The 24,785-nt window shown below is 36.8% G+C and overlaps 1 long non-coding RNA gene across 1 annotated transcript; it reads left to right on the forward strand.

Annotated features, from left to right (window-relative positions):
* Positions 1 to 19,558: 19,558 nt before the first annotated feature.
* LOC142623955 (uncharacterized) lies at positions 19,559 to 24,288 on the forward strand. The gene is made up of 3 exons (XR_012842254.1): positions 19,559 to 19,681; positions 23,537 to 23,643; positions 23,730 to 24,288. It is a non-coding gene; the product is annotated as an uncharacterized LOC142623955 (long non-coding RNA).
* The last annotated feature ends 497 nt before the right edge of the window (positions 24,289 to 24,785 follow it).

Consider the following 24,785-nt stretch of genomic DNA (forward strand, 5'->3'; position numbering starts at 1 on the left):
CATCAGGCAAATGTTACAATTGTGGAAAGAAAGGTCATTTCAAGAGCGAGTGTAGAGCTAAGGCCAAATCCCTTATCAATACCCTCATTAGTGACCAACCCAGCAAAAATGAGATCTTCAAGTTATTAGAACTTGACCGCTCAGACAGTGAGTCATTTAGCAGTGCTAGTGACGGCGAACTCAGGCAGATATATAGGTCATCCTCTGATTCCTCTAGAACCAATAACTCTAGTGGCCTGGATGAACCCACACCATACAAGGATGGTTGTTGTAGGAACAAAACCATCAATGTCCTCAATAGGCAAGAAGAGCTCCTTCTAGATCTCATAAAAGCAATAAAAGATCCTATCATCAAAGCCCAGAAGCTTACCCTGTTCCATCAAACCTTAGTAAAGGAAACCAGCAAACCTGAATTAAGGATCCAGCAACCCAAGGTAGATTTAGAGCACATCTACAATAGGTTTACCCAGTCCAAGAAGGAAATTAAAGTCAACAACCTTCAGAGAGAAATTAAGGAAACCAAGTCAGAAGTAAAAACCCTAAAGCAAGAACTAACCATTCTAAGGGTTGATTATGATCTTCTCAATCGGGAAATCCAACTTTTGGAAAGCACTTCTCATCAAAGTAATGAGGAAGGTCCCTATTTCAAAACCCTTCTGATAATGAAGAAACAGTTAACCCTACAGCTGATCTTACCCATGAACCTTCCACAGAATTGTTTTTAGATACCATCAGCAGGATTAACTTCCATAAATGGCATTCCAAAGTCAGGATTGTCATTAGCAATGATTTTGAATTTGAGGTCATAGCCTTAATAGATTCAGGTGCTGATCTTAATTGCATTCAAAAAGGAATCATTCCCTCCAAATACTTTAAGAAGTCTAAGGAGCGGTTGACATCCGCAAGTGGCGGAAGAATGCAAATTGAATTCAGTCTCCCACAAGCTGAGGTTTGCCAGGGCGGCATATCCTTTATGACAAAATTTGTCCTTGTCAAAAACATGACAGATAGGGTCATCCTAGGAAACCCTTTCTTATGTTTGCTCTACCCTTTCATCACAGACAATGAAGGAATCACAGCCCATCCCTTTGGTCAGGCTGTCAAGTTCGAGTTCATGAGAAGCCCTAAACCTTGGGAGGTTAGCTCTCTCCAGAAAGCTTCCATATCAAAAACTCTCAGTACTGTCACTATCCAAACCCTTCCATCTTATAATCAAGCCCAGCACCTTGATTCAGCTAAAACAATTAATGATTCTTTTGACCTCAATCGATCCTAGTTGTCATCATGCATTCATCATGAAAATATTTGCATCTCTGCATCCATCAATTTTAAAAACAAAAGGTTTTTTAACAATTATTTGAAAATCTCAAATGATCCAAACCTTTCTTCGCAGGATAAAGAGAAAGCAATATTTAATACCACTATGGTGGCAGTGCCGACCAACTTGATTGAAAATAAATAGTAACTTACAACTTCGATCGGGCCAACTTGGCTCTGATACCAAAAGGGGGGGGGTAAGTTACAGACTAAGGCCAGTTAAGGCCATGTGCAGAAAATACAAATAAAGGCCGGCTGAGGCCATAGGGTTACAAGGATAATACCGACTGAGGTATAAAATTGAGTCATCTTATTACAATGCTAAAGGTTGTAAAGAGGAGGCAGAGCTGAGAAACTCTTTGCTGGAAGAGTGAGGAATTTTTGGAGTTGCTGAAGTTGCTCCTAAAATTGGTCCTGCCTCAGAATGGAGACTTGGCTGCCTTATATAGACTGGAGGGAGCCTTGGATGCCATCTGAAGATTGCTGAAAGTATGGAGGGTGAATTGCTTTTACTGAGGTGAAAACTCTTTCCACCGAAAGCAACAGTGATTCTGAATGATTATGTCTATGAACAGTAACTTTACTGTTCCATGAATAGTGACTTGTCCCCTTACTTTTTCGGAGTACTGTTCATCGGTCGCTGTTGGATGAATAGTAATCTGTCGGGGAATCTACCGAGTGCTAGTACTATTCATGATACGGGTACTGTTCATATCAGTGGCTGGTGCTGATTTTGAATAGTAACCAGATTGTGATCTTATCTTGAGTTGCTGGTCAGGATGCTTTTAGTCAGTATCAGGAGCATCTAATGGATAATCATCATAGGGATCCCATGGGGAATCGTCATTACAATTATGCTTGTGATACCTGGCATAGTGATTGCAGAGTCCACAGTATAGGAGAGGTTCATGTACAGGCTTCTTCCCCATAAGAAACTCCCTAGGACTATAAGGACCAAGCTTCTTGAGATTTCTGATAGCAGAGTCATATGGTCGTCTTCCAAAAACATAGATCCTATCTATAGAACCTATAAAATGGTAGTCTTTCCATAGATCTTGGCTGATATCAAGAATTTGATTGTTAAAGTAGTTCCTTCAGCGCTCTACTAGAGCATTAGGGTATTTGTATGAAATATATATGTCTCCTTCATACGATGGGCCCTGATAAGTGAAACCATTGATGAGGACAAGATGCTTTGAGGGATGAACTTCCATCCAATTATCTTTGTCCCATTTTGGTAGAGTACTCCAACATCTGATAGAGACAAAAGGGCTCTTGATTTGCTTAACAACATTTTGGATAATCTGGGGTAACTAGCTGATTTGGTCATGACTGGTGAGCTTGATAAGTCTGATGAAATCGAATTCAAACATTTGTGAGAGCTAAGCAGGATCTCTTTCTTCTTCGTCTGTTTCATCTTCATAATTGACCAAAAGTCCCAGAAAGGGATGTTTGTTTTCATATACTCTAGAGCTGCTTCCAAAGTATTCTTCCCATTTGGCTTGCATGATAAAATTATCAATATCATTTGAATCGTCTGGATTAGGGATAGTGGTTGTAACCAATATTTTGAAATGTTTAAACCAAAGATTCAGAGACTTGTTCATAGCCTTGCTTCTCAGAATACGAGTTTGTAAGTCTGATGGCAAGTTGGCAGTGGCACTTCTTAGAGTAGCTCTAGCCTTAAGACTGAGCCTAGCATAATCAGTGCCCATGATAGTCATTTTATCCATTGAATGGATATACTCTTTGCCAGAAAGTTGACTGGTTAAGACCTCGTTTATGGCCTCAAGGTTAACTAGGTGAATCTCTAGTGCTTTGAGGGTTTTTTAGAAAAGGTCTTGGTTTTTTCTGGTGTAGGCAAATTGAAGGTTATCTAGGAGACATTTAGTGGAGTAAGGTAAGTCTGTATATGCTCCATCATTGAATTGTAAGGTCCTGGATAAAACTTCCTATAAAACAATAGCCATATCACCACTGGAATATGTCACCGTTGGAGGGACAAATTCCTGAAGGGATGTTGATCCTCTATGGCTTGTAGAGGATGCGCCTTCATGCATTACAAAAGACTGTCCCACTGGTAGTCTTTTGTCTTGAGGATAGCCCTTTGCGGGTGTTTTCCCCTGTTCTTTTTCTCTGCTGAAGAAGTCATTGTCCACTTACTAGTGGTATTAAATATTGCTCTATCTCTCTCCTGCTAAGAAAGGTTTGGATCATTTGAGATTTTCAAATAATTGTTAAAAACCCTTTTATTTTTAAAACTGATGGATGCAGAAATGCAAATATTTTCATATTGATAATTGGGACCGATTGGGGTCAAAAAAATTATTAATTGTTCTGGCTTAATCAAGGTGCTGGGTTTGATTATGAGATGGAAGGGTTTGGATGGTGACAATACTGAGAGTTTTTGATATAGAAGCTTTCTGGAGGGAACTGACCTCCCAAGGTTCGGGGCTTCTCATGAACTCAAACTTGACAGACTGACCAAAGGAATGGGCTGTGATACCTTCATTGTCTGTGATGAAAGGGTATAACAAACATAAGAAAGGATTTCCTAAGATAACTCTATCCGTCATGTTTTTAACAAGGACAAATTTTGTCATGAAGGATATGCCGCCTTAGCAAACCTCAGCTTGTGGGATATTAAATTCAATTTGCATTCTTCCGCCACTTGCGGATGGCAATCGCTCCTTAGACTTTTTGAAGTATTTGGAGGGAATGAGTTCTTCTTGAATGCAATTAAGATCAGCACCTGAATCTATTAAGGCTATGACCTCGAATTCAAAATCTTTGCTAGTGACAATCCTGACTTTGGAATGCCATTTGTGGAAGTTAATCCTACTGATGGTGTCTAAGAATAATTCTTTGCTAAGATCAGCGGTAGGGTTAACTGTTTGGTCAGCTTCATCATCAGAAAGGTTCCGGAATGAGGGGCCTTCCTCGTTTTTTGATGAGAAGTGCTTTCTAGAATTTGGATTCTTCAGTTAAGAAGATCATAATCAACCCTGAGAATAGTTAGTTCTTGCTTTAGGGTTCTAATTTCTGATTTGGTTTCCTTAATTTCTCTTTGAAGGTCGTTGATTGTAACTTCCTTCCTAGACTGGGTAAACCTATTGTAGATTTGCTCTTAATCTACCTTGGGTTGCTGGATCCTTAATTCAGGTTTGCTGGTTTCCTTTACTAAGGTCTGATGGAAAAGGGTAAGCTTCTGGGCTTTGATGATAGGATCATCTATCGCCTCTATGAGGTCTAAAAGGAGTTCTTCTTGCTTGTTGAGCACATTGATGGTTTTGTTCCTATAACAACCATTTTTGCATGGTGTGGGTTCATCCGAGCCACTAGAGGTACTAGTTCTAGAGGATTTAGAGGATGACCTATATATCTGTCTGAGTTCTCTGTCACTAGCACTGCTGAATGACTCACTGTCCGAGTGGTCAAGTTCTAGTAACTTAAAGATCTCATTTCTGCTGGGTTGATCACTAATGAGGGTGTTGATAAGGGATTTGGCCTTAGCTCTACACTCGCTCTTGAAATGACCTTTCTTTCCACAATTGTAGCATTTGCCTGATGCTTGTGGAATGGGTTCCTTGGATTTTCCTTTCTTATAGAAATCATCTGTCTTATACTTCTGCTTTCTATAATACTTGGTTGCTTTCTTCCTATAGGATTTCTTAAAGGATTCCTTTCCTTTGTGCTTGGATTTCCTCTTGGAAGGTTTGACTGAGGGTAAGCCATATTGTGTACAAAAATGTCCAATTTCGTACTTGGCTTTGTTCTTGTTGATTTGGCTTTGTATTTTGAGATCCCTGCACATCTTCATTCCTTCACTTCGGATGGTGCTAGAGATGTCTCCATAGGTTAGGTTATCATAATCTATGACACCCGAGGGATTGCAAAGGGTCTCTTTGACTTTCTGGCTGAAAAGTGTTGGTAAATCATTGATGAACTTCTCCTTCCAAAACGGAGAATTACAATCAGTCCTGTGCATGACTTTGGTGGTAAAGATACCTTCATACCACTTATAGTCTCCTAGGGTTTTACATCTAAGGTTACTTAGCTGCTCGTAAATCCTGGATGTAATATTGCTAGGTTTTCCTATGAAGTGTTTCATGATCGTATAGATCAGGGTATTAAATCCATCAAGAACTCCTTGTTTAGCTTCGTTGATGATGGGGGTTCCTTCCTCATCTTTCTGAACTGCATGCTTGATGTCTTCTTTAAACATTTCTGTTAGGCAGTTGTTCCACCATTGTAGGAGTTTTCCTGTGAATCCTAAAGCCATCATTTCAATGACTTCCTTATGAGGACGGCCTTCATCCAAGTAGTTGTTGGCTACCATAGTCATACGCTGGATTTTGTTAGAATTTCCTGTTCTGATAACCATCTATGTTCCTAAATCCTGGTAAAGCCGTTTTACCTGTAAATCCTGGAATTAGTTTTCTAGTTGTTCTATTTCCTGGTCAGAGGCTTGGCTAGAACTGCTAGCGGCTGCTTGGATGTCCAAAACGTGAATATGGCTAGTTGTAACTGATGATGGGGTGGTTGGTTCCTTCTTTACTAGTTCTTCTAGCTTCTGGGCAACTATTTCTAAGGCCGTCTTATCCTTAGGATAACTGAGGCTGGTGTGCCTAGCTGTGGGTAACTTGACTAGAGGTTTCTCTAAGGTTTGGATAGGCTTACTAGGGTTCCCTGGCTGGAGGATAACCTTGTTTTCGATCCTATCTTCTATCCTGTCAAGCTGTTTTCCTATAACATTTAGACACTGGTTGGTATAATTATTTTGCTCAATCACTTTGTTGACTGGTTGGTGTCTATCAGTGGAGAGTTTGAATGGAGAGGCTGTTATCTTTTTTTTGCGATGACTGAAGGTTATGGCTTGTAGAGGTGGATGACTAGACTTAACAACTTCCTTAGTTGCATTGGGTCCTTCTATGGTCCATGCTTTGGTAAGAACACAAAACTGCTTGTGCTGGCCAAAATACCTTTCAAAGTATATGAAAAATGGGACATTACGGGATATTTCCCTCATGAATGCCGTCCATGCTTCCAATACTTTTTCTTTTTGTTCTCTGGTATAATTGGCTTTGTAGGCTTCTCTTTTAGCTCTGTTTTCCTCATAACTAAATTCCTTACCTCATTCTTCTAGGTCAGGAACAAATTTTTTGTTTAAGACCAAAAGTTGTTCGTCTATGGGTTCCTCTTGCTGAGATGGAGGCTGTTCCATATCAGTTCTAGATGGGGATGGTGAGGATTATTCACGATCGTCTTCCTCATTGACAATCAGATCCTGTTTGGCTGTGTAGCAAGGTGTGGTGAGTTGGGAATTGGTTCTAACTCCCTGAAGTTGTACTCCCAGATCTCTTCTAGACCTTGGGAATGGTGATCCTAGAGGTCTGGTTGAGCTACACTGGGATGCAGATCTATCTCTAAGGTAGATAGGTGACTGCCTATGGGGTTGCTGTAGATCTGCTGGGGACCTAAACCAGGGTAAATCCAGAGGTGGTCTACACTCATAGTCTAGAGGAGTGCTAAGCCTAGATTTGTCGAAACTTAACCTAACCATGTCGTCGGCTAGTTGTTGGACAAATTCTAGATCTGGATTCTGGGTTGGGTTTTGGATCTGTAGAGTATGGTTTTCATTCTCTAGAGTCCAATTGGCTGGGAATGTGACCTCTATCCATTTCAGGGTTCTTGGGACCTAAATCCTGGCACTAGGGTCAGTGGTTTGGATGAGGGTTGTCTCACATCTTTCCCTTCTATCAAGTGCTCCGACATTCATGTTTGTTCTCATGCACTTGTAGTATACTCTGTATATCAAGGCAATCTGACTAGGTCCCTGCGTCATGAGGGTTCCATGGGTCTTGATATTGAGTGTGAGGGCTTTGATAACTATGCTATCATGGATGTGGATAGTGAAATCCGGGAAACAGTTAAAATGGATTGGTCCATTGCTAAGACTGGTGTCTATGGTTCCTAGGAGGCTGTCATTGAATCTGATGTGACGAGCATCTCTAAGGGCCATGAGGATTGAGCTGTTCAAACCTCTTTTGGTGAGTGGTTTAACTCCGACTTGGACTAATCCTATGTGTAGGAAGTTATGTCCTTTGTCTCTATGTGCTTGAATGGCTGATGGGGATAACAAGTAGCACGTCTCGTACTCTTTGTTTATACCATAAACTTGATCTATAAGTCTTCATGGTCTTGGACGAAAGCCTTCAAAACAGATTATCATGTTAGACCATATACTATTTATTTTCAATCAAGTTGGTCGGCACTGCCACCATAGTTATCCAAGCTATTTTTGGCATTATAATTATTTTGAATTGTTTTATGGATATATCCCCCATACCTCATATTTTGTTTTACATCTATTTCATGATAACTCTTCCATTCCCATTTATTTATTTCTTCGTCTGCTATTATTTCATCATCTTCTTTTACATCTGTAAATGGTAGGCTGAGCCTCCTTCTAACCATTCTATTTGTTATTCTGTTATTATTTGTTCAGATTAACCATTGCTTCCCTGTTATCCAGATTCTTCCTATTTTTGTGTTTAGCCCTAACATTTGTTGCAGAAATATGCTTGTGAGATTTGTTTACCGAATTCTGTGTGGTCTCTAAACCATAAGTGGTCAGAAATCTTCCTAGGTTTGGTTTGGACAGCCCGTGTGAAGCCGAGAGAAGGTGTGTGAAGGGTGGTCCCCATTATTGGAGGAAACTATGGCAGGTGTGAGTTCACAGATTAGGTGTCTATCTCATTGTTGTGTATTTTTGTTTCAGATCTAAAGGTTTGATCCAGAAGTTTGAGGATAAAGGTGACTAGGTTGTAATTGTGATTTAAGCTTGTAATCTAGAACAATGAATAGGTTGTTTAGAAGTTTCTCTTCTACCAGCAGTAGATGTTCCGAACCATCATCCATCCCAGAGATACCAGCAGATGTAGGAATACTTAATTCGGAGTCTTATGAGTTATCCGATCTAGATCTAGACATCGGAGATTGGAACATCCTACTAAGGAATTTAGTTCTGAGGAAAACAGAGCTAAAAGAAAAGCCTACAAAGCCAATTATACCAGAGAACAAAAAGAAAAAGTATTGGAAGCATGGAAGGCATTCATGAGGGAAATATCTCGTAATGTCCCCTTTTTCATATACTTTGAAAGGTATTTTAGCCAGCACAAGCAGTTTTGTGTTCATACCAAAGCATTGACCATAGAAGGACCCAATGCAACTAAGGAAGTTGTCAGGTCAAGCCATACTAGCCCCAGTTATCCTAAGGACAAGACAGCCTTAGAAATAGTCGCCCAAAAGCTAGATGAACCAGTCAAGTTGAAACCAGCCATTCTTCCACCAGTCTCAACAAGCCAGCTTAAGGTTTTAGATATCCGTACAGCCTCTAGCAGCTCCTCCTCTGACACAGAAGAAGAGAAAGAACCTCTAGAAGCCAAATGGAAACGTCTAAAAATGAAAAGACTTTACAAACCGTGATAGCAGAGCCCCCCGGCCAAGAATAATTTCCAAAGCCTACAAAAAAGCTAAGAAACACACTCCACAGAAACTAGGAAAATGTTTCAGTTGTGGCAAGCGTGACCATCTCAAGAAAAATTGTGGAACCAAACCCTTTACTATAAAGGTAGATAACCCAGTGGTCAAGTCTCAGGAGCCTAGCCAAACCCAAGATAGATTTAGATCAAATCTGCAATAGGTTTACCCAGTCCAAGAAGGGAGTTACAGTCAACGACCTTCAAGAAGAAGCCAAGGAAACCAAGTGTAAAATTAGAACCTTAAAGCATGAGCTTATTGCCCTCCAGAAAGCCCAACAGTTAGAAAACACTTCTTATCAAAGCAATGGGGAAGGCCCCTCAAATAATGAAGTTGATCAAACAGTTAACCCTACAGCTGATCTTATCCAAGAACCCAGCAAAGAATTGTTCTTAGATGCTATCACTAGGATTAACTTCCATAAATGGCATTCCAAAGTCAGAATTGTCATTAGCAAAGATTTTGAATTCGAGGTCATAGCCTTAATTGATTCAGGTGCTGATCTTAATTGCATTTAGGAAGGAATCATTCTTTCTAAATACTTCAAGAAGTCCAAGGAGAGATTGACTTCTGCAAGTGGAGGAAAAATGCAGATTGAATTCAAACTTCCTAAAGCCCATGTTTGCCAAGATAACATGTGTTTCAAAACCACATTTGTTCTTGTCAAAAATATGACAGATAAGGTCATCTTAGGAAATCCTTTCCTATGCATCTTGTACCCCTTCACAGTGGATAGTAAAGGACTTACTACCCATCCCTTTGGCCAAACCATCAAGTTTAAGTTTCTTAGTGGACCAATGCCTAGAAGTATTAGCACAATCCAAGCAGACTCTGTCCCAAAAACCTTAAACATGATCAGTGCCAAGACCATACATCTTAAGTATCTTTAGGAGGAGATTAGATACAAGAAAGTTGAGGACCAACTAACTTGCAAAACACTCCAAGAAACGATCAAAAAGTTTGAGGAAAAACTTAAGCAGGAAGTCTGCTCTGATCTACCCACATCTTTTTGGCATAGAAAGAGACACGAGGTAGCTCTCCCATATTTCAAAAATTTCAATGAAAAGGATATCCCTACTAGAGCTCGACCTATCCAAATGAACCAAGAACTCATGGATACTTGCAGAGTAAAAATAGAGGACCTCCTTAAGAAAGGAATCATCAGAAAATCTAGATCACCATGGTCCTGTCCAACCTTTTATATCCTGAAAAATGCTGAGATAGAAAGAGGTGTTCCTAGGTTGGTCATCAACTACAAGCCCCTTAACAAAGTCTTAGAATGGGTAAGGTACCCAATCCCCAACAAAAAAGACTTAGTCAATAGGCTTAGCAAAGCAGTAGTTTTCAGCAAGTTTGACATAAAGAGTGGGTTTTGGTAAATACAAATCAGAGAGCCTGATAGGTATAAAACATCCTTTACCACACCCTTTGGACAATACGAATGGAATGTAATGCCCTTTAGTCTAAAAAATGCACCCTCTGAATTCCAAAAAATCATTAATGAGATTTTTAATCCATTATCCAGCCATGCCATTGTATACATCAATGATGTACTCATCTTCTCAGAGTCTTTAGAACAACATCAGAAACACCTAAGAGCATTTCTCAACACCATCAAGCTCAATGGTCTTGTTGTTTCAGCCCCCAAGATCAAACTTTTCCAAACCAGAGTTCGTTTCCTAGGTTTTAAAATCCACCATGGTGTAATCAAACCTATAGATAGTGCTATCCAGTTTGCGGATAAGTTTCCAGATGAAATCCTAGATAAAACCCAGCTTCAGAGATTTCTAGGTTCTCTCAACTACATCTCTGATTTCTATCAAAATCTCAAACAGCAATGCAAACTTCTCTTTGATAGACTTCAAACCAATCCATCCCCCTGGACTCCAGCCTATACCACAGTGGTCCAGCATATCAAAAAGTATGTCAAAACTCTTCCTTGTTTAGGAATTTCCTCAGTCAATTCCTTCAAGATTGTCCAGACCGATGCCTCAAACATAGGTTATGGCGGCATCCTCCTCCAATGTGTTAGTCCAAACTCTCCTGAACAGATAGTCTGTTTCCATTCGGGAATATGGACTCCCACTCAGATTAATTATAGTACTATTAAGAAAGAAATACTATCTATAGTACTATGCATTTCAAAATTTCAAAGTGATCTTTTAAATCAAAAGTTTTAATCAGGATTGATTGTAAATCTGCAAAACATGTTTTAGAAAAAAGATGTTCAAAACATTGCATCAAAACATATTTTTGCACGATGGCAAGCCATCCTTTCAGTTTTTGACTTTGATTTAGAATTCATTGAAGGAAGCCAGAACAACATCCCTGATTTCCTAACCCGTGAATTTTTGCAGAGTCATAGCCGAGATGTCCGAGAAGAAACCCATACAATAGCCCCAACCCCCAAAATTGCCTAAACAGCAAAATCTTGTTGGTACTAGCCAAGCACAGAACCTAGGAAAGCTTGTACCAATCACCCTTAGCCAAATTGTCCCAATATCCCAAGCAAGAAGCCCTAGACAGGATAACCCTGCTTCACCATCAAATATTGCCAATCATTATTTGATTCCAACAATTCCAAAACCAAATTATGAAAGGCCGCCTTATGGTCAGCCCAGTTACAGTTCAGCCTTAGCCTCTCCATCACCAAAAGCAATCAACCCTTATCAGGTAGAAGAACCTTTTAGCCCCATCCGAACTCAAAAGCCTTCTTCCTATCTAACCCAAAGAGGAAAGTCTTCTTATGTCAAGAAGGCCTTTATCCAGCATATCTCTTATATTGAACCTCACCTAGTTCATATAACAGATCCCCTTGCCTTAGCTATGGAAGTTCTGCCACCAAGCTGGCATTTCTTACCCAAACATCCAGAGAAAAATATCAAGTTCTATAAGGGCATCCTCTCCTAGGAAAAGTTTGCTCAAATAGAAAATATCTTCAGTAAAGGGGACCCCCCAATAGTCCTCTATCACAAGTTCATCATCACAGGTTTTGTCAGTTGCAAAGAGTGGGGACAACATCCTTCTTTATTAAGGATCCTCAAAAATTACAGATCTCCATCAGGCTCAGAACTCCATTACAGTTATTATGACTACATGGATGCCTTTGAAAAAGTACTCTTTTTCTAGAACCAGAACTTTAATCATTCGTGTTCTTAATGTTTTGTAAAGATTTTCAGAGCCAAATCCCCTCTTGGTTCCTTAAGTGGTGGGAAATGTTTGGATCCATCCCTCAGATCTTCCCAGAACCATTACAGGATGTCTTAAGATACTTTGATTCAAGATGCAGATCTTCCAAACACAGATCCCAGTTCTTGGTAATCCTGATCTTCACTCAGAGGTACAGGGTCCATTGGATCAGTATGTGGAAATACATAATTAACAGCAACCTCTTATACCGAGAATTTTTGGTAAAATGGTGGGACAGCCTTAAGATTGATCCAATCATCGATCAGGTTTATAAGGAATATCCTCCCCCAATTTAGAAACCCATTGCCCACAGAACAAGATCTCAGTCTAGCCTAAACTCTGTTCAGATTGCCGAAAAATCTAGCAAAGAGTTAAAAGAATTAGCCCAGCAGCTAATGGCTCATTCACAGCAGCTAGAATCAGAAGAACAGGTCTCTCCTACTGCTTTAGAGGGATCAGTCAATCACAATCCAATTGATCCTTTTCAGGATTCCCAAGATCCATACAGTGGGTATAATTTGGATAGCGATTAGAAAGCATCCTGACCAGCAACTCAAGATAAGATCACAATCCGGTTACTATTCAAAATCAGCACTAGCCACTGATATGAACAGTACCCATATCATGAACAGTACCAGCACTTGGCAGATTCCTCGACAAATTACTATTCATCCAACAGCGACCGATGAACAGTACTCTGGAAAAGCAAGGGGACAAGTCACTATTCATGGAACAGTAAAAGTTACTGTTCACAGACATAATCATTCAGAATCACTGTTGCTTTTGGTGGAAAGAATTTTCACCTCAGTAAAAGCAATTCACCCTCCATGATTTTAGCAATCTTCAGATGGCATCCAAGGCTCCCTCCAGTCTATATAAGGCAGCCAAGTCTCCATTCTGAGGCAGAACCAATTTTAGGAGCAACTTCAGCAACTCCAAAAATTCCTCCCTCTTCCAGCAAAGAGTTTCTCAGCTTTGCCTACTCTTTACAAACTTTAGCATTGTAATCAGATAGCTCAATTATATACCTCAGTCGGTATTTATCCTTGTAACCCTATGGCCCCAGCCGGCCTTTATTTGTATTTTTCGCACATGGCCTCAACCGGCCTTAGTCTGTAACTTACCCCCCTTTTTGGTATATATATATTCTAGAAATAGTTGAAATATTACTCATGGATAAGTATTGTTAAGTTACCAGCACCTTATCAACTACTCACTATTTTTTTTAAATAATAAAAAAACAGCCTTTAGCATTCTACTCTAGAAACAGTTGGAAACCAATACATTGAAACTCGAAACTATCTTAGGCTTAGCAACACATTTGCTAATCTTATGATATATTTTATTTTATTTTTTAATATTCATCTCTTCTAAGAAGCAGTCTAGACTATTGGTTTGTCTTCTCTTCTTATAGTCTTCGGCTTCTTCGTTTGAATGCCCCAGATCTTTACCGTAAGTCTCTTATATTCTCATCTTCTTTCTACTTTTTTTATGAATCAATAACATTGGTTAAAACTTTAAAAAAAAATTAAAAATAAAAATTTTAAATAAATTTCAGCATAAATTTTCACTTCCCACACATTTTAATTTTCACTTCCTGCTAAACACTTCAGCAAAATATAATACCCTTCTTCTTTTTCGTTTTTGTTTTTGTTAAAACTTAAAACAAATATATGGGTCTCTCTCTCCACTGCTCACTGCCACCGCTACCCAAAACCTGCCGCCGCCACAGCCAAAACCTGCCTCCGTTGACCCCATCCTCCTTCGCCCCTCCACTCACCCCTCTCCTCACTACGATCTCCTCTCTCTCCCCCTCCCTTCACAATCCCAGTTGTCGCTGTCGTTGCCACCCCTCCCTCACTGCTTTCATCCTCTCTCCTCTGCTGCCTTCCTCTTCCCTCCCCTAATTTCAACATCTACGCTGTAAGTTTTTTTCTTTGAATTTTGTTTGAGATCTGTCATAGTTTTAATGGGTTTTGATTTATTTTCACTTGTTTGTGGGTAATTTTTGAACAACCGTTGAAATTTGTTTGAACCATGGTGTATGCTTTGATGGATTTTTTAAATTTCAGGTTGTCATTGCTAACTGTTGTTTTTGTTATTTTATTAAATTAGGCCTTAGATTTGTTGTGATATTCTATGAAGGTTAATGGGTATGTTTGGTTTTGAGTCATATGCATGTCATTTTATGTGATTGGATAAGAGTACATACGAGATTGTCTAGTTTTTTTTTATAAGAGTATGCACATACATGTTTGTGAAAATGCCAAAAAGGGTTATTTTTTGTTTTCTGTGCATAATTTTTCATTTCCTTAGTTATTTAATTAGATCTTTATTATTGTAATAATATATCTCTTGTATTGTTGAGAAATGTAAAATTCTATAGTATAATGTTGATAATTGGTATTGTAGTGGGTTGTTGAGTTGGAGCAAACGAGTGGCTTGCATGGTGTTATAAGGTGATATACTTAGATATTGGGAGTGTTTCTTATGTTTAGAAATTGTGAATGAATATTATTGAGTTACTGTTGTTTGATTATTTTAATTTTTTTTTTAATACTTGTAAGCCTTTTATATTGTGATGATGATTGGTATGAGGTATAATACTACATAAATTAGTTTCCCTAAACATTTGACAATTAGGTTCCATTACATGCTACACTACTTTTTTTTTTTGTTGTAAAGACTACACTATTTATTAACATATAACCACATCCATTACATGCTACACTACAATGTTTTCTCCACCTAATGAACCACCACATTAAATGACTGACTCAATGCCCCTTTCAAATGAGCAAGGAGGCCTTAGTGTATCTTGCAAGTGCAAGTGTAGTTTTTCATGTAGATATCTCTTTCATCATGTAGACTTTGAACAAATAGCTTGTCTAATGGCTAGAGATAGTAGCTAGTTTATGGAGATAATTTTTTAAGTATTTCACATAAAATGCCTGCATATAGTTACATATTGGCTAAAGCTTTGTGATGGACACTAAGTTATGTTTTACTATTAAGGTGGTGTTTGGTTGTATTTTTTTTTTATTTTTTAATTTGGACTTATTGCTTTTGGAAAAATAGTTTCATGTAGATTAAGTTTTGACAGAGATAGCCTGGTGATAAATATTTCTTATGTAGACCAAAACCTCCATTAAAGACCTCTCTCTTTCTATCTTTTTTTTTTTTTTTTTGGTTACAAGGGAATCCATTCCACTAAAAAAGAAAACAGCAGCAACATCAAAGAGATGTTAGATCAGTTTTAAATTTAAATACTTTTTTTTATTATCTATTTTATTTTCCTTGCATTGTGAGCTATAACTTTAATTAATAATGTATGAATTGTATAGCATTCTCTGAAATTAATGTGATCTCATTTGTGGTTGATGTGGGATAGCAACATTTTGCATTTTGAATATGTAGCCATATTAGTTGGTTTGATTGGTTTTGAAAACTCTCGGGCTTCAGTAATGTATTGCATGGTTGTATGGTTTTGTGCTGATGATGAATTGACTCCAATGGGGTCTCAAAGTTATGCTAGGTGATGGATTGCAAACGTGACAATCAGGAAGTGAATTAACTAAATTAGTGTCATTGTCCACGAGTGCTTTGTTGATAATCCTAAGAGATGTAACAAAATTGGTGTCACTGTTTGAGATTGTTTGGGACCGTTGAGTTCCAATTATTATGCCATGTGTTCTTGGGCATGAGCATAAACTGCTAAGCCTGTCAAGGGTGAATGCCTATGGATTACCCGGCAACAGATTTTGACGAGTGGAGTCAGTTGCTCATAGCTAGAAACAATTTCAAATGGCTCTTCTTTAGAAAGATTCCCTACATTATCAAAAAAAAAATCCAATTGTTATGCCCATATTCCCATTTCAGTCACCTGTAATTGACATTTTAGTATTTCTTTATTTTCCCTCTGTTGTGTGTGACACCACATTGTCTCTCATTAATTTGATCATGCTTATTCTCTCCTTGTGGAAATCGACCTAGTATGAGTGTAGGGTAAATCTACATCTATAAAACCATTTGGCATTAATTATTGAGCTTAATCTCATTGTTTTGATGCTTATACGGTGTCTGATAATCTGTAAACTCACAACAACTCGCTTAGTTATCAATTTGTTTGTCCATTCATCTCATTCTCTTAGCGAAATTTTTATATCTTTATAGCTAATGACTTTCAGGTTCAAATGGTCTCCTTGTTTTAGAGCTCCAAAAAGAACCTTTTTGGCTTTTGTTTACAAAAACCATTTCTGGAGTGGTATATAACATACAAGTTCCATTGGTTTAGAAAAGATTAGAGCATGTTTTATGAAAAAAATTTTATTAAAAAACCAATTAATTTTTGTGCTTAATGTTCAACCACTATTATTGTACTGTCATTTTCTGACAATTTATTTTCGGGTCCCTTTATTTTTTTCCATGACAGCGAACATAGACTCAAGGCCCCATTACTTTTATTTTCCCTTTCTATTGTGTAAGGAAAATTGGTTTATACTCTAATCTCAGTGAAACTTCTTCTTCTTTTTTTTTTTTTTTTTTTTTTTTGTATGTAGGATGTTCCTCTGGTCCAACAATCTGCAACTCTCTAACAATTTTCAGCTCTCCAAAAATCATCAGTTGCATCGCATCGACCAAGCAGCTTATAAGTTTTATGTTAATGTTTGAGGACTTTTTGTATACAAAGAATGACATTTAAACAACCGCATTTTTTGCAAGTGTTTAAGGATATTTTTAAACACTTTGGAACTTTGATTATGATATTAGCTTAATTTAAGCGATTGTTTTATTCAAATGACCACATCTTTTTTTGTTAATCTTATGATGATGGTTATAGACAATGTTATGTATTTAATAATATATTTCTATGTTAATATAATGTTAGTTTGGAGACATTTGTGGTATTGTTAATCAGTTACATTTGTGATATTGTCTCAATGGAGCTAAAATTATTATAGGTTCTTTGTAATAGGTCTGTGGTTTTAAAACCTAGAGGGGAAAAAAAATAATTTAACCTATAGTGGCTAGCAAAAAGTGCCGCTAAAGGTCTAAAATTAAGTTTTAAATGCAGCCATATACCGGCATTTTTAGACTGCCGCTAAAGCTTCACACATGACCACCGCTAAAATGTGCATATATTCTATTTTACATTAAGCCCTATAACGGCGCTTATAGCCCGCCACTAAAGTTAGTCACATATAGTAGCACTTCTTGCCCTCCGCTACAAGTGCAGTTAGTCCATTTTAATTGATGAACTACAGTGGTGTTGTATGCCCAGCACTAAAGGTCAATTGACCCGAATTCAAACTCATGGGGAGTTTGTGTTGTGCTGCTCTATTGGTGTTTTGGCATGAATTTGCTTACAGAAAGAAAGAAGGAAATTATGGACATTTTGTTTTGTGCTATATCATTATTAGAAAACATTATCATACTTATTTTGAGTTACTTTATGCATCTTATATTTGGTTTTCGAATAATGTTGAATAAATAATTTGTGTTTAATTACATTTTAATCGTTGAAAATCTTTTGTAGGAGAACAAAATTAAATAAGTGGATTTGTGCAAAGGAGAAGGCTAATGGACTTTATTTTTACAAGGGCCATAATGAAGTTAAAAAAAGGCCAACCCAATTAAATTTGAATCCAATTGGAGAAAAGAATCAAAAGAAATTTTCACCAGATCCAAGTCCAATTTGGATTAGGATTTCAGTCTGTGCACAAGTTAGTATTTTGGGCATAACTTTTTTCTCAGATGTCCAATTGAGATGATTCAAGTTGGGCTTGAAAGCTAACTTAAAAGTTACAACTTTGTAGTTTACTAAAAGTCTGAAATCGAGTTTTTGGTAAACTACAAATTTGTAACCCTTTAAGTTAGCTTTCAAGCCCAACTTGAATCATCTTTGGTAGACATCTGTGAAGAAAGGTATGCCCAAAATACAAACGGGTGCACAGACTAGAATCCTAATCCAAATTGGATTTGGATTTGGATTTGGATTTGGTGTAAATTTCTTTTGATTCTTTGCACCAATTGGACTCAAATTTAATTGGGCTGGCCTTCTTTAACTTCATTATGGCCCTTGTAAAAGTAAATTCATTAGCCTTCTTCTTTAAACAAACCTACTCATTTAATTCCATTTTCCTACTGAAGACATATTCATGCATTAAAATTCAATTAAGCACAAAATTAATTATTCAACATTATTCCAAAAACCAAATATAGGATGCATAAACTAACTCAAAATAAGTATGATAATACTTTCTAATAATGATATAAATATGCAAAGTTAAGTTATTATTAGGTAGTTTCTATCGCAAGGGGGTATTTAAATTATTTTGGAGGTTCATGAGTATTTTGGTCAATTTGGTGGTTTTAGAAATATGTTGTTAATTTTTCAATGTTTCAGAAGTATTTTGGTCATTTTGATGATTCCAATGGTATTTTTGAGGTTCTTGAGTCTATTTTGGTTGCTTTGAACGTTTCAACGGTATTTTGGTCTTTCTGGATGTTCCAAGGGTATTTTAGTCATTTTGGACAATTCGGGAGTGTTTTCGTTATTTTGGGTTCTTAGGGGTACTTTGGTAATTTTGCACATTTTAGGAGGGGCATTCTAATCACATTGGTGGTTCTGAGGGTATTTTGATAATTTTGGCTGTTTCGTGTGTATTTTGGTCATTTTGTAGTTTTTAGGGGGCATTTAGTCACTTTGGAGGTTTTGGTGGAATGTTTTAGTAATTTTGGATGTTTAAGAGGTATTGGGTGATTTCAAGTGGTATTTTTTGGAGTATTTTGGGCATTTTTTTTTTTTTTGTTATTTTTGTTTTGGTATTTTAGTCATTTTGGAGTTTAATGAGTGTTTTAGTTATTTTGGAAATTTTGTGAGGGTATTTGGAGGTTCCAAAAGTATTTTTGTTATTTTGAAGCTTTTAAGGGTATTTTGGGTATTTTTAGATTTTTGGGTCATTTTAGAGATTTTGAAAAATTTGAAAATTTTAGAGGTCTAAAAAAAAGATATTTTGATGGTTTGAACGTATTATGGTCTTGTGGGAAGTTTTATGAGTTTTCTTTTAATTTTTTTTATCATTTTTTGGGTATTTTAAGGATATTTTGAATATTTTTAGGGCTTAAGGTAATTTGTTAATTTTAAAAGTTTATTTTGGTAATGGTAAAACTTAGATTCTCCAATTAAACTTAACCACATATATGTGTTGATTTAGAAAAATTAACAAAAAATGTTATGTTCACAACATTTTTGCAATAAATTTAATGTGGCAAATTGTTATTAGTTGTTAATATGTTCACAACATTTTCACAATAATCTTTAAGTGACAAATTATTATTGGTTGAGGGTGAAAAAGTAATTTCAATAAAAACATAGCGTTACAAATATCTTGCACTTAAAGAATAAGAAGAATAGATGGGTTGGATCTCGTGCAATTTAATGGATTAGGTAGACAATGGACAACAATAAATAGGTGATCTTGACCTATAATGACCCAACCCAAAACCCACCAAACCCGTCATTTGCCACTTCTCGTCTCAGCCCCTCTCAATCTCACCAATATTTGTATGTCACTAACCACAGCCACACTCATCATCTACCTCTCACGCTCTCCGGCATCCCTTACCCTAAGTTGTTTTTTTAACTTTTTTTTGAAAAAAAAAATTGAACTTGTGTTTTTCTCTTTAAATATGGTTTAATGTTGTATTGTTGATTACATTCTATGGAAGAAGAAGAAGCATGATAATGAGAAGTAGTGTAAGAGTGAGAATGAGAGTAGTATTGTATTGTTATTATTCAGGAGAATATGCTTGTTTTTGTGGTCACCTTCAGCTTTTGTGGGTGAACCGAATGCGGTTGTAATATATATAGTATAGTATAGATGCTGTCCCCCTTTCAGACCAAGGGGGACGCCATGGTTTGCTTAGTGCTATAGTAACTATAAGTATCATATTCATAGGATCCTATCTAAGTGTGCTTTGTTTATTGATTTCATGTTGTGGAGTTTGTGTTGTGCTGCTCTATTGGTGTTTTAGCATGAATTTGCTTACTAAAAGAAGGAAATTACGGAGATTTCCTTTTGTACTATACATTTGTGTCCTACCTATTATAATTACTTGTCAACGGTTTGCATTGTTCTTATTACTAGTTGTTGAAAATAATGCTAGTATTATCATAGACATGATGGTGGGTGTTGCTGATCATTATTGGCATCTCAGAAAATATAATATATGCAATTCTGTGATGGAATTTGTTTCCATACTAAGGGATACTAAAAGTTAAAGAGCAGCAGTTTTTGCCGCCTACCATGGTAGAAATTAGCTTGAATGCTTAATAGAAAACAAGATTACTTGTGTGTTACATGCTTCCTGGGCTTAGGCTCAAGTTTCATTATGGTGAAATACTTTCTTAAGAAGATATTTTCTTGATATAACATTCAAAAAAGTGCTGCTAGAACCCTCTAAAGCTCCTGGTGGAAACAACTACACGTCTGAACTACTGAGTCTGTACTTATTTGTTATACTTGTTTTCGCGGATCTAATAAGAAACCAAGGGTCAAGTTTATGATTGTCTGTTCAATTATCCAAGTGCATCAAATACCCTAACCATCTTCTAATCAATGCCTAGGTCTAGTTGGCTAACTTGACAAAGAGCAAAGCTTTGTTAAGTGAATTCTTTTATGGTTTGGTCTAACCTTTGATTGGTCTCATGCATGGGTTTAACTAGTAGTAACTCCATCGCAGATTATAGAGTCGTTGCCTTTTTTGCATAACAGTCTTTCTTTGCAATACTTTAGGTTCCTCTATGTGATATCAAGTGGTAAAGTTTATCATCAATTCAACCTCTGTCTCTTTCTAGCATAAGATTCATTCTTGTTTTCACTTTCTAGAATTTATTTTTGCTTGACAAATTGAGATTTATCAACAGATATTATATATATATATATATATATATATATATATATATATATATATATATATATATATATATATTTGGAACTATACATGTAATGTGTTTGGCATTCCTCCAATCTCATGTAGCTCCTTCTCTATCCTACAATTTTCTTTAAATCAAGTTTCAGCTAGCACCATGTAAATTCACATACTAGAATGTTTGGTAAGGTAGCCCACTAGAACTTCAATTTTCATTCAAGAAAAAAATTTATTGCAACATATTGCATAAGAGCTTTTCAAATATATTGTTGTATTCGGTGCAATAAATGAACTGTTAAATTGTATTTTACTTTCATGAGTTCCTTGGTGTTAGTCACAGAGGGGGGAACACCGTTGTTTGCTTGGTGCTATAGTAAGTACTAAGTAGTAACTGTAAGTATCATATTCATAGGATCCTATCTAAGAGCTTTGTTTATTGATTTCATATGGACTTGTATTGTGCTCTTTTGGTATTTTAGCATGAATTTGCTCACTGAGAGGAAGAAGGAAATTATGGAGATTTTCTTTTGTTTTGTGCTATACCTTTGTGTCCTACCTGTTATAATTACTTGTCAATGGTTTGCATTGTTCTTATGCTAGTTGGATAAAATTATGCAAGTATTATCATAGACATGATGGTGGGTGTTGCTGATTGCGGCTATTAAATGAACTTATTTTCATGATATTGGCTTGTTTAAGTGAATCATTATTGACATCTTAGACAATACATATATACAATTCTGCCATAGCACTAAGTTCCTGTTTTCATGCTAAGGGATCCTAGGCTAGTTTCACATAAAAGTTAAAGAGCAGCAGTGTTGCCGCCTGCCATAGTAGAAATTAGCTAGAATGCTTAATAGAGAGCAAGATTACTTGAGTGTAACATGCTTCTTGGACTTAAGCTCAAGTTTCTTTGTGGTGAAATACTTTCTTAAGAAGATATTTTCTTGATATAACATTCAAAAAAGCGCTGCTAGAACCCTCTAAATCTCTTGGTGGAAACAACTACGCATTTTAGCTGCTGATTCTGTACTTTTTTATTTGCTTTTCTTGTTTTTTTGAATCTAATAAAAAAGAAGGGGTCAGGTTTGATTAGTTTCTTCACTTATCTAAGCATGCCAAATACCCTAACCATCTTCTGATCCATGCCTAGGCCTAGTTGTCTAACTTGAGAAAGAACAGATCTTTGTTTAAGTTAGTTCTTTTATGGTTTGGTGTAACATTTTTTTTGGTCTTGCACGTGGGGTTTCGCTAGTAGCAACTCCATTGAGGATTTTAGTCATTGCCTTTCTGTACATAATACTCTTTCTTTGTAATTCTTTAGACTCCTTTGTGTTTTATCCAGTGGTATAGGTTGTCATCAATTGGACCTCTGTCTCTTTCTAGCATAAGTTTTTTTCTTGTGTTCACTTTCTAGATTTTTTTTCTCCATGAAAAATTGAGATTTATTTATCAAAAAATATGTTTTCTTCGTTTTTAGAACTATTCCGCAATGTGTTTGGCATTTCTCCATCTCATTCTCATGCCTAAAGCAAGTTTTTGCTGGCACCATGTAAATTCACATAATAGAATGTCTGGTGTGGTAGCCCACTACAACATTGATTTTCATTCAAGAAACAAAATTTATTGTAACATGTTACATAGGAGTTTTTCAAATATATTATTGTGTTCTATGCAATAAATTAATTGTTAAATTGCATTTGTATTTTCATGAGTTTCTTGGTGTCTGTCACAGAGGGGGAACCCCATTGTTTCTCTACTTTTTATTCTTTTACACTCCCAGGTAAATTTATTATATATTGATGATTGTTTCAGTAATGAATCAATCTCCCATGTGGGACAAATTGGTATTCAATAAGATAACAGAAAGGTTTGGGATGAATTCATTTCATGGCATTAGGTGCCTCGCCCTTGTCTCCTTATGTCCTGGACTTTCTAACATGGATATATATCTAACATGGATTAAGCCATTATGCTGCTGAATGATTTTTTGTTCTTAGGACCATGCATGTGCCCTTGTTTTTTCTTGTTTTAAAGAAGTACTTGGGTCTGGACTGTGGAAGAAGAGAGGAGGAGGAGGAGAAGAGGATTTGTTTAGGGGGGGGGGGGGGGGGGACTTTGGAAAATAGGAAAAAAAGAACAAAAGAATTCATAATAACTTGTGATTCTCAATGTATGAATGCAATATGAAGATGGGAAAAACTTAGGATCAATTCCTTAAGTGCAACACTTTAGGTTTTTTAATTAAATTTAGACATCTGACTGCATTGATCAATGCACAGCACAAACAATATTTTCTTTCCTGAGGAGAATTAAATTCAATACAGTTATGTGTTTGAATATAATTTGGCAAATCTAATGCATAGCACTTAAGCTATTGTACCTAAGTGAGAGGGCTTCTGTCTTGGCTGACATGGTTGTTAATGGGAGAGATCTTAAACAAGATTTCTCAAATATTATGCTGCTCTGGCTTTCTAATTTCACCTTCTTTAGATTTTTGAATTTTTTTTTTTAAATGAATTTGATTTGCATCTGAGAGGTCATGAATTTGCAGAAGCTGACTACGGTGCATGGACCATTGACGTTGGAGAAGAGGTCTGCTGAATATGGTGCATGAACCATTGACGTTAGAGAAAAGGTTAGCTTACTCCCACATTTAAGGCAAGTGTTCAATCTCAAGAACCTTTGAGCTATTCCAAGGGTTAAATTAACAATGAGTCTCTTACTATTTTCTTGTATTCCACCAGATATATAATTCCCAGAGGCCTCAAGCAAGGAGTTTTTGCCAAAACAATATATGATATGTATGCAGAGCACTCTGTGTTGGACTCCTCAGAAAATGCCGTGAAGTCAGAGTTTGTAAAGAAGCAAAGAACTGAAAAATCATGCCAAGCAGTCTTAACGTAGGGTTCCAAGTATCCTCCATGCGATAGAGATTCATAGTTAATTGCATGATGGAATGGTTGAAGCTGTCATTATTTGCTGAAGCATCCTGCATAATTTTTCTTCTTTTCTTCAAGGTCTGCATAATTTTTCTTCTTTTCTTGTGCCATATATCTCGCACATTAATAGGTGAGACCCTTGTTAAAGGGAGCATGTGACATAAGGGGGCCAACACTAGAAAGGTAGGACCATTGCTCAGATCTTGTTTTGAAATGCCTAAGCTTGGTGACTGAAACTTCCTCACCTCAAAAGGAACATTGGGGATTTTTTTTTTTTGGTAGAACATTGGAGAAGTCACTTATACTGTCATGTCAACACTAATTTTTCCCTTACTAAGGTCACTCATTTTGCATTAAATATAACAAGACATGTAATTACTTTATAACATTGGAAGTCGTATTCTAAGAATATGTTCTCTTAACCAACCTGAAAGGATGATGTGTTGTTAAGATCTCTCCACTCTATAGAGAGCTGGTTATCAACCCCACCCACAAAAACTTTATAAGGATTAAAAACTCTCAAACCAATACAAAAGGTATGTGTTATATTACAAAGCAACTTGATAACGCCTTATCAATATACTCTACAAATTGATATGTGAGACAATTGTAAAGAGGGAGCATGTGACATAAGGGGGCAAAACACTTGAAAAGCTAGAACCATGGATAGATTTTGGTTTGAGATGCCTAGAGCTTGGTGATGGAGCATCCTTGCCTCAAAAGGAACTTTGGAGAAGGTCACTTATCTTACCATGTCAACATTAATTGCATGTACTAATTTTCAATCTTTTTACACTAAATATAACAAGACATGTCGTTACTGATCTTTAGTCTTTTCAACCAATTTGAGGGGATGATATG

This window comes from Castanea sativa, chromosome 2 (genome assembly GCF_040712315.1).
Source record: "Castanea sativa cultivar Marrone di Chiusa Pesio chromosome 2, ASM4071231v1".
Classification (NCBI taxonomy): domain Eukaryota; kingdom Viridiplantae; phylum Streptophyta; class Magnoliopsida; order Fagales; family Fagaceae; genus Castanea; species Castanea sativa.